This window comes from Tamandua tetradactyla, chromosome 20 (genome assembly GCF_023851605.1).
Source record: "Tamandua tetradactyla isolate mTamTet1 chromosome 20, mTamTet1.pri, whole genome shotgun sequence".
NCBI lineage: Eukaryota > Metazoa > Chordata > Mammalia > Pilosa > Myrmecophagidae > Tamandua > Tamandua tetradactyla.
The window spans coordinates 41,759,293-41,770,298 of NC_135346.1; positions in this window are offsets into that span (position 1 = coordinate 41,759,293).

The window sequence follows — 11,006 nt, forward strand, 5'->3', positions numbered from 1 at the left end:
CCAATAGGTCTGACCCCACTATACTGGGTCAGGATTTAAACATGGCTTTTATGGTGTACATATTAGTTCCGAACCAGCACTGTGAATCTCTTGTAAAGATGGATCATATTTTTTTAAAAAATCTACTCTACCAACCTGTGTCTTTTGATTGTGGAGTTTAATCCATTTACTATCAGTTATACTATTGTAAAGGCAGTACTTCAATAATTTTTCCATTGGCTTTGTATTTCTGTTTTCATCTCTCTTTTTACCCTTTTAGTTACCCTATTGATAATCTTTACCTCTACACTGTCCTCCAAGCCTCTTACTCCTGTCTTTCCTTTTCAGCCTGCAGAACTCCCTTTAGTATTTCTTGTAGGGCAGGACTCTTGTTGACAAATTCTCAGTTTCTTTTTATCTGTGAATATTTAAATTCTCCCTTATTCTTGAAAGACAGTTTTGCTGGATAAAGAATTCTAGTTTGGCTGTTTTAGTCTTTCTGTACCTTAAATATATCATACCACTGCTTTCTCATCTCCGTGGTTTCTGATGAGAAATCAGCACTTAATCTTATTGCTGTTCCCTTATATGTGATGAATTGCTTTTCTCTTGCTGTTTTCGGGATTCAGCATTTGACATTCTGATTAGTATGTGTCTCAGAGTAGGTCTATTAGGATTTATTCTGTTTGGAGTATGTTGCATTTCTTGGACATGTGTATTTATTTCTTTCATAAGAATTGGGAAAATTTTGGCCATTATTTCCTCAAATATTCTTTCTGCTCCTTTTCCCTTCTCTTCTCCTTCTGTGTTTTTACTCATGATGCAAATGTCTTGTTCTTCTCACTGTCATTTAAATCCCTGAGTCTCTACTCATTTTTTCCCCATTCTTTTCTCTAGCTGTTCATCTGTCTGTAAGATTTCAAACGTCCTATCTTCTAGTTTGCTGATTCTTTCTTCTGTCTGCTAAAATCTGCTGTTATATGCCTCTAGTATATTTTTAAACCTTTTTTTTTTGCATGGGCAGGCACAGGAACTGAACCTGAGTCTCTGGCATAGCAGGCAGGAACTCTGCCTGCTGAGACACCGTGGCCCTGCCTCTAGTATATTTTTAATCTCTTCTATTGTGCTTTCATTCCCATAGGTAATGTTATGTTTCTTTTCATATTTTCAAATTCTTCTTTATGCTCACCCAGTGCTTTCTTAGTACACTTGATCTCTTTAGTCGTATTTTCCTTCATGTCCTTGACTTATTTGAGTTATGAGATTTATTTGAACATCTTTGATTAGTTGTTCCAAATTCTGTGTCTTTTCCATATTTTCAATTTGTCCCTTTGACTGTGCCATAACTTTCTGTTTCTTAGTATGGCTTGAAAGTCTTTACTAATGTTTAGGCATCTGATTATCCTAATGCGTTTACTCTGAAGATTAGTTTTTCTCTCTTATTCAGGGTTTTGTTGTTGATTGGCTCTGTTAAGGCTCTTTTTTGCCACTTGGGTGAACTTACTCTAGACCTATAGAATTGCTCATGTTTAACGGATCAGATATATTCATCTCTTCTACATCTGATTCTTGCCCTGGATATGCAGTAGAGTTTTTAAGATTGCTCTACTTGTGCAGTTGTTTCATCCTCAGCAGATAGCTTCCTTTCTTCTGTTTTTTTTCTCTGGGAATCTTGATCTGTTCTGTTTGTTTTCGTTTTGCCTGTCTGTGTGTGTGTGTACATGTTTATTATTATTATTTTTAAATGTTCCTTTCATTGCCTTGCCTGAAAGGCAAGATCTTGGAGGAGGATCACCTCAGAGGGGACTTTCCAAAGTCAGTATTTCCCAGCCAAAACAGGGCCAAGGGTACATGAAAGGGGCACAGACCAGTTCTAAAGGGTCCTGGGGAGAGGGTCAGGAAACATGCCCAAAAGCCTTTTTGTCAGCTCCCCAAGGCTCCCCAAGGCTGTGCTTTTCTGGTCTGCCCAGCAGATGGCACTCTTTGACAAACTGTTCTCCAGAGTCCTAAGTAGGCAGCATATCTTTAAAGCTCCTTCAGCTCCACCCTGTCAGGGACAGGATTGAAACAGTGACCATGGCAAAAAGGGTTGGCTAAAACTATAGCTCAGAGCCAGAATCCAGGGGTCTAAAAACAATGATCAATACTCAACTGTGCCCCCACCTATTTTGGGGGGAGGAGGGCTTCCACATCCCTCTGTTCACAGCAGCCAGGCAGGGACCAGACCCAAGGAAGCTCACCTTGAAGGTGGGGGATGGATGCCACTGTGACTGCAGAGCATATTTCTGTTTTCTTTTCACTTCAGCTTCTGAGTTTCTTCATCCTTCTCTTCCCTAGATTTTGTGCAGTGTTTCCCTGACCTCCAGAGCCCCATTGCCATTGTTTCAGATAGTTTCTTCCTGTCCACTAGCCATGTTAGGAGTAAGAATGAGTCCCGTAACTCCCTATCTGCCATCTCCCCCAAACGTCCCCAAAATTGCTCTATTTTACAAGTTGCTACTTCTATAAAGATCTAAAGGAAATAAAGGACAAAATACTTGTTCACAAATGTGCTGGTTTGAATCTACTGTGACCGCAGAAAAGCCAAGTTCTTTAATCCTCATTCAATATTACTGGGTGGTATCATTTTGACTGTTTCCATGGAGATGAGAGCCACCCAATTGTGAGTGGTGACTTCTGATTAGATGGTTTCCATGGAGGTATGTCTCCACCCATTCAAGGTGGGGTTGCTTACTGGAGTCTTTTAAGAGGGAGCCATTTGGAAAATGGTTCTTCAGAGCCACAAGAGCCACCGGAGCTGAATAAGCAACTAGAACCAACAGAGTCCACACAGCCAGAGACCTTTGGAGATGAAGGAGGAAAACCCTCCCACCCCCCTGGAAGCTTCATGAATGAAACAAGAAGCTGGGGGAGAGAGCTAACAGACATAGCTATGTTCCCTTCCCGCTGAGAGAAAAATCCCAAACTTCATCGGCCTTTCTTGAGTGAAAGTAACCTCTTCTTGGTGCCTTAATCTGGACATTTTCACAACCTTAGAACTGTAAGTTTTCAACTTAGTAACTGCCCCTTTTAAAAGCCATTCTGTTTCTGGTATATAGCATTTTGGCAGCTAGCAAAGTAGAACAACAAACAACTTAGCCAAGCTTGAAATTTTCTTCTGAATTAGATTTTACCATGATTCCAGTAATAACCAGAGAAAAGCAATACGAAGGTCTTGGGCACCACATCCATTACCGGAAAGGCCAGCTGCATGCTACGGGTAAAGCCTGCCTTCCTCTGTCACCAAGTAAGCGAGGCCTGTAGCAATGATGACGATTACCGACTTTAGACTCAGTGCTGAATCAGTAGAAGTAGTGTCTGAACTTTATTTGGCTGTAGTTTTATAGGGAAAAAAGAGTGTGAATCAGCTATTTATTTGTCTCTTGGTGTCCAGAAATGGAGTCTAAAGAGTGAGAGTGTGGTCTGGTCCAGAAGGGAGAGGCAGGCATGAGGTGGTAGATCTTCCAGCAGGAAGATGCACCCCTACTGTGTCTTCTCTGTGACACTGATGTTTATTGAATACCTACTTTATGCTCAGGGCTTTCCATGCATGATCACAGTAAACCTCATGCAAAGCCTCTTCTGGAAAATAGGGACACATTTATCAAGATGTCAAGCAAAAAAGTGTAACCACATTCTACAGATACAAAGGGGTGTCTAGCTATTACGAACCCTGGTGTCATGGGTCTGGTACATAGACGGGAACTCTGGGCTGAACTTATCTAATCTAGGACCTCCCCATACCTCTCTTACACTCTGCCCACTTCCACCCTTTGTGGGCATTTAGCCACTGACTCATTCCAGAACCAGAATTTTGGTGAAACTCAAGGGATACTAGAGATCAGTGACTACAGGTTTAGACCCTTGGAAAAAGTCCAGGATGCTCTGGGTTTCAGATTACCTCTGCTGTGGGCACTAATTTAGATCCAGAACTCTGATTTATCTCAAAGAGCCCATCTAATTACAGTGAACTCTTCCTGAAGTAAATCTGATAAGTGAAACAGGAAACCCAAAACTTGAAATAACCTGGTGGATCTGTGAAGAGCAGGCAAATATTCACTTTATAAAAGAATGCCTTGCTTCACAAGAGGATTTGTGTTGATTCCATTAGGTAGTAGCTTTTCCAAGGATTTTTGAGGTTGTATTTGCTTTATCAAAACATAAAAGTGGAAAGACAGGTTCCAAAATAGCTAAGTTTGCATGATTCAATGTATGTAAAATTGTAAGTGTATATAGAACAAGTGCATTGAAAGATGTATTCAGTTTATTAATAGGGATTATCTTTGGGGGAGTGAGATTTGAGATGTTTCCCCTTGTAGTTTTCTCTATTGTTTGACTCTTACACTGAACATGTTTAATTAGAAAAGTAAAACTACTGAAGAAAATTTGATACACAGTTGTGATGAATCCAGATAGTGCTGTGCTGTGCCTCTGTTAGAAATTATGTTGCAGAGGTGTGGAAGAGTGGAGGGAGGTTCCTGATGTACTGTTTGATGAAGAAGTAGGGAGAGAGCAATATATTATGTGATCTTTTTGCAAGAGGAGCCTTGTGTTTGTGTGTCTGCATGCATCTGCACATGTGTGCATGTGCCCGTGCAAATGTATGAAAGTTTAGTGGGTGGTGGATGAGAAGGTAGCACATAATTTTTTTCTCTCTTATTTATGCTTTTCTGCCCAAATAAGGGGAAAAACCCCTCAATATATGTGCTATTTTCCAAGAATCCATTGTGTAAATCATTGGTTCTCCAGAGTGTGTTTCTTGAATCTGCAGCATCAGCATTACCTGGGAACTTGTTGGAAATGCAAATGCTCCAACCCCACCACAGATCAACTGAATGAGAAACCCTGGGAATGAGTCCCAGTGACTTCTGTTTTAACAAGTTCTCTGGGTGATTCCTATGCACACTAAAGTTTTAGAATGCCGGTGTCAATCAAGAGGCTCCCCCACTCTAGCGATGGGCAAGGCAGCTGCTATTGACGTGAAGGATGCCATCCCACTCCCACATATGTGTAGGTCTGTATTTTGCAAGATTTTAATCTCTGAGAGATGATCAGCAGGACCTCAAAACGTCAAGATCCTTACCAATGATCATTTCCACCAGGTGAATAATGAATCTCTAAGTTTTTAAGGAGGCACTATACCAAACTTTAGGATGAATTAAAATCACCTAAGACGAAAGGACAAATATTTATGCATGATTACACTTGCATGAAGTATCTAGAATAGGCCCATTTTTAGAAACAGAAAGTTGAACAGAAGTTACCAGAAACTGGGGGAGGAGAGAATGGAGGAGCCATTGCCTAACGGGTTCAGAGTTTCTGTTTGGAGTGATGAAAAATTTTGGACATAGATAACGGTGATGGTTGTGCCATGTTGCGAATGTAATTAATGCCACTGAATTGTACACTTAAAAATGGTAAAATGTCAAAATTTATTTTGTGTATGTACTTTACCTCTATTGAAAAAAACAGGTAAAAAAACCAATCACCTGATGTGATTGTTCATTAAGGTGGATTCATCCCAGCCTTGACCTACTGACTCGGCGTCTCCAGGGACCTGCTGTCTAAACCAGCACCCCCAAGAAATCTTTAAGGAAGCTGTAGAGCACTTTGAGGAACTACTTTAGGGATTTTTTTTTTAAAGACTTTTTCAGACTTTTTCTTTCCTTTCCTGTGCCCTCACATTTTTCTTTTTTCTTTCTCATCCTTTCCCTTCTGGCTGTGATTGATGGGGTCTCAGAAGCAGATTCTTCATTCTTTCCGCTCTGTGCTTGGGAGACAGCAGGTCAGGTGCTCCCGGAGAGGTGCCCCGGGAGTGATAATAATAACAACGGAAGTATTGATTCGTCATCCTCAGATAACAGGGGAAGGTCACGGTTTATCAGCTCACACCGATGAGACTCTGTGGGAAGCTGGGCACTCAGCTTGCTCATGGTGTTGGCATGCCCCTGTTACGGCTGTCTGAATCCGTGATTTAACGACACGGTGGCTTCCAACGTCCTCCCAGCAGTCACATTGTTGTGGGTTGAAATGGAAGATTCGTTTATCGTATTCTTTCACATCTAGGTTCTCGTGCCCTCTTTTCTGATAATATTTCATAGGGGTGTCTGGGTGACTGGACTGTCAGAGAGTCTGGAAAAAAGCTCTCAGAGTTGGCATCTTGCCCAGTTCTTCTTGGCTCTCTTAGCATTGGATACTGTTTTTTTTTAATGCAATTTTATTGAGATATATTTGTATGCTGTATGATCATCCAAAGTATAGTATCAGTGGTTCACAGTATCATCATATAGTTGTACATTCATCACCATGATAAATTTTTGAACATTTTCATTGCTCCCCCCAAAAAAGTAAAAATAAAAAAGAACATCCCAAACATCCCATACCCACTACCCCTCCCTATTATTTATTTATTTATTTGTCTTTATCTTCTCTCTCATCTGTCCATCCACTGGATAAAGGGAGGGTCACGATTTTCATGATTACATGGTCACACTGGAAAAGCCATTAGGTATACAATCATCTTCAAGAATCAAGGCTACTCACATTATTTAATTTAATTTGTATGATCAGTTTACTCAAACACTGTAATTACATGCAATATTGAAGAGGCATGAGATCTTCTTGGTTTATTCAGGTTAGTGTGATGCCCTGATATATTCCAGAGTAATTTGAGCAGAGAATAAAAAAGTATTTGCAAAATCCCTTTGGGGGACTGAGGAGAAAGGAGGAAATATTACACTTCACCATCTGGGGAATTCTTAATATTCTCGTGAGCACGGGGGACAACAAATTCAATAGACTGAGACCTCAGTCTTGAAGCTTGCCCCATGAAGTTTATTTCTGAAAAGGAGAGGTTAAGCTTACTGATAATTCTGTCTAAGAATTGCCCCCAGAGAGCTTTTTTTGTTGCTCAGGTATGGCCTCTCTCTCTAAGCCAACTTGACAGGTGAACTCACTGCCCTCCCCCTGTGGGTGGGACATGACTCCCAGGGGTGTAAATCTCCCTGTAACATGGAATCTGACTCCCGGAGATGAACCGGGACCCAGTATCATTGGAATGAGAAAGCCTTGAACAAAAGGGGGAAGAGAGAAATGAGACAAAAGGAAGTCTTAGTGGCTGAGAGATTTCAAACAGAGTCGAGAGGTTATCCTAGAGTTATTCTTATGCATTATAAATATCCCTTTTTAGTTTATGGTGTATTGGAGTGGCTAGAGGGAAGTACCTGAAGCTGTCATTAAGTGTCCCAGTAGCCTTGATACTTGAAGAAAACTGTATAACTATATAGCTTTTACAGTGTGACTGTGTGATTGTGAAAACCTTGTGTCTGATGCTCCTTTAATCCAGGGTATGGACAGATGAGTGAAAATAAAAAAGAAGGATAAAAACCCTTGATCAAAAGGGGGAAGAGAAAGGGTAAAAATGGGGTAGATTGAAACACTGTGGGTCAATGAGAGGGAGGGGTAAGGGGTATGGTATATATGAGTTCTTCTTTTCTTTTTCTGGAGTGATGCAAATGCTCTAAAACTGATCATGGTGAAGAATACACAACTATCTGATGATATTGTAAGGCACTGATTGTACAAAATGGTTGGACTGAATGTGTGTGGGTATTTCTCAGTAAAAATAGTTGAAAAAAAAGAATCAAGTCTACTGGATTACAATTCAATAGTTTCAGATATTTCCTACTAGCTATTCTAATCCACTAAAAACTGAAAATGGATATCTATATAATGCATAAAAATAACCTCAAGAATTGCCTCTTGACTCTATTTGAAATCCCTTAGTCACTGAAACTTTATTTTGTTTCATTTCTCTTTCCCCTTTTGGCCAAGAGGGCTTTCTCAATTACACAATGTCAGGGCCAGGCTCATCCCCAGGAGTCCTGTCCCACGTTGCCAGGGAGATTTACACCCCTGGGAGTCATATCCCTAGTAGTGGAGAGGGCAAAGTGTTCACCTGCAGAGTTGACTTAGAAAGAAGGGCCGCATCTGAACAACAAAAGAGGTTCTCTGGGGGTGACTCTTAGGCATAATTATAAGTAGACTTAGCTTCTCCTTTGCAGAAAAGTTTCACAGGGAGGAGACCTAAGATTGAGAGCTTTGCCTATTAAATTGTGTGTCCCCAAGTCTTGTGAGAATATCAGGAATTCCTCTGATGGGGAAATTTAATGGTTTTACATTTTCCCCCAGTCCCTCAGGGGGACTTTGCAAATACTTTTTATTTTCTGTCCAGATTACTCTAGGATGTATCAGGATGCATCACACTGACTTACACAAACCAAGAAGATCTCACTCCCTATTCAGTTTCCATGTAATTATGGTGTTTGAATAAACTGACCATAAAGGTTAAATTTGATCGTGTGCTATTTGAAAATATAAATTTTGCACCAATAAATGTCTCTTCCTTTGGTCTCTCAAAGGGGTTGAAGTTCAAAGCATAGTCAATATAATCTTTTACCTTTTAGTCTTATTTACCTTAGTCCTAACCAGATCACCTTCATTCATATCTCTAATTGAAGTCGGATCTCTTTTTCGGGTTTTTAAACAATTGTTGTCTGGGGTAATGCTGACTTTTGTAGCTTCAGAACTCTAGCTCTGAACTCTCAGGTGTCACACAGACAACTGAAGTTCCAGAGAATGACTGGATTATACACATGGAGCTCAGTAATTCAGAATTTAGTAACCACAGTTACAACTCAGGAATAGATGTGACTGCTGTAAGAGCTTACAATCTAGGAACCTATTGCAACTGATAATTGAACTCCTGTTCAATTCTTGGCGTTTGCACATTATGGTTAGTCCATATTAGTGAGGAGTTATAAGTTTGTCTTGTTGTTCCTAATATATAACACTCCATATAGTGTTCTCAAGTTCCATTCACCTAGGTGCATGCCTCACAACTTCATTCCTTCTTGCAGCTGCTCAATATTTCATTGCATGTATACACCACAGTTCACATCAGTGGACATACCCTTAGCCTACCTCCCTCCATGGCAAATCATGTATACCATCACCATAAACACCAGTGTGCAATGTCCTTTCATGTCCCTTCTTTCATTTCTTCCAAGTATATACCTGAGAAGAGGGTTGCAGGACCCCATAGCAGCCCTATACTTCGCCCCCTATGGAACCAGCCCGCTGCCTTCTAGGGGGCTGCACCTTTCTACTTCACTATCAACAATGAGTAGGTACATCCCTCTCTCTACATTTTCTCCAGCACTTCTATCTTTCTGTTTATTTTTCTGTTTGTTTTAAAAATAGTTTTATTCACACATCATACAATCCATCCTAAGTAAACAATCAATGGTTTCTGGTGATCACACGGTTGTGCATTCACCACCACAATACATATGAGGACATTTCCATTTCTTTCACAAAGAAAGAAGAAGAGAAAAAAAAAAAAAGAAGATGAAGAAAATAGCAAAATAAGATAAAAAGGAGAAACGTCACCACCAAGAATCCCATACCCCTCTCTCATATCCCCCTCTTGTTGACATTTGGCTTTGGTGTATTACCTTTCTTACATTCAATGGAAGAATATGACAATGTTACTGTTAACTATAGACCCTAGTGTGCATTGTTTGTTTTTTGGGAACGGTTTCTGAAGGAAGTCCTGCTGCTCTCTCCTGGGGCAGCTCTTCCAAGTCAACTCTGATTACTACCAGGGAAATGCAGAAATAGAGGATCAAATATTAATTACAGCTTTCCTGTATTGAATGTCTGCAATGTTCCAGCTATTTTAAACATAATGAAATATCATCATCTTCACCTTCTAGATGAGGAAACTGAGGCTGAGGGAGATTATATTATACCTGATCAAATTTCACACATTTTTATATGACAAAGCTAGGATACTAATCAAGGCTGCTTCATCTGAGCCTGCATTCTTTTCAGTAAAGTTTGAAGTGGGCTTTTCAGTTTGTAAAGAACTTTCACACACATTATTATGCTTGCTGATCATACCATACCTCAGTGAAGCAGATAATCTTATAATCCCAGTTTTAAAGATGGGTAAATAGAGTTTTCAGAAGGTTATGCACCTTGTCTGTTCCCAGTGTCATAGAGCTAGTAACCGGTGAAGGTGAGACCCAACCCCCAAATTTCTATAATAAAAAGGTATTTTTTTAATTACAAAGTTCATAGGAAAATACAAAAACCTATAAGGAAGGAAAGGAAAAAAAATATATACCCTGTCTCAAATTCTCCAATGTGACTGAAAACAGAAGAATTATGTATTTTGAAGCCCTTTCCAATTTATACCACGCCAGGCCTTGTGCGTCTTGTACATGATTGATTCCATTCTGTGGGGGCATAGACATATTAAAAAAAAAATTAATGTTACATTTTACCATAATGCCATTTTATTTTGGCTCCTACAAAGCTACCAAGACTCTCTGTTGGTCAAATTCCATCTCCCGGGCGGGCCGCAGTGGCTCAGCAGGCAAGAATGCTTGCCTGCCATGCCGGAGGACCCAGGTTCGATTCCCGGTGCCTGCCCATGTTAAAGAAAAAAAATTTCATCTCCTTCTGGGTAAAATTGTTTTCTTGTTTCAAATACTAACTTATTTTCTTGTTATGTAAGTAATATGTGTTTATTGCATATGTGCTGGTTTGAAGCTATTATGGACCCCAGAAAAGCCATACCCTTAAACTCATTCAATCTTGCTGGGTGGAATCTTTTTGATTGTTTCCGTGGAGATATGACCCACCCAATTATGGGTGGTAACTTTTGATTAGATGGTTTCCATGGAGATGTGGGGGTTGCTTACTGGAGCCCTTTAAGAGGGAACTGTTTCGGAAAAAGCTTTAAGGCCACCAAAACTGAGAGAGCCCTGGGAAGCCGTTGAAGATTGCTGGAGAGAAAGCTAGAGGGTGCCATGTGCTTTTCCAGCTGAGAGAGGAACCCTGAACATCATTGGTCTTTCTTGAGTGAAGGCAGCCTCTTGTTGGTGCCTTAATTTGGACATGTTCACAGCCTTAGAACTGTA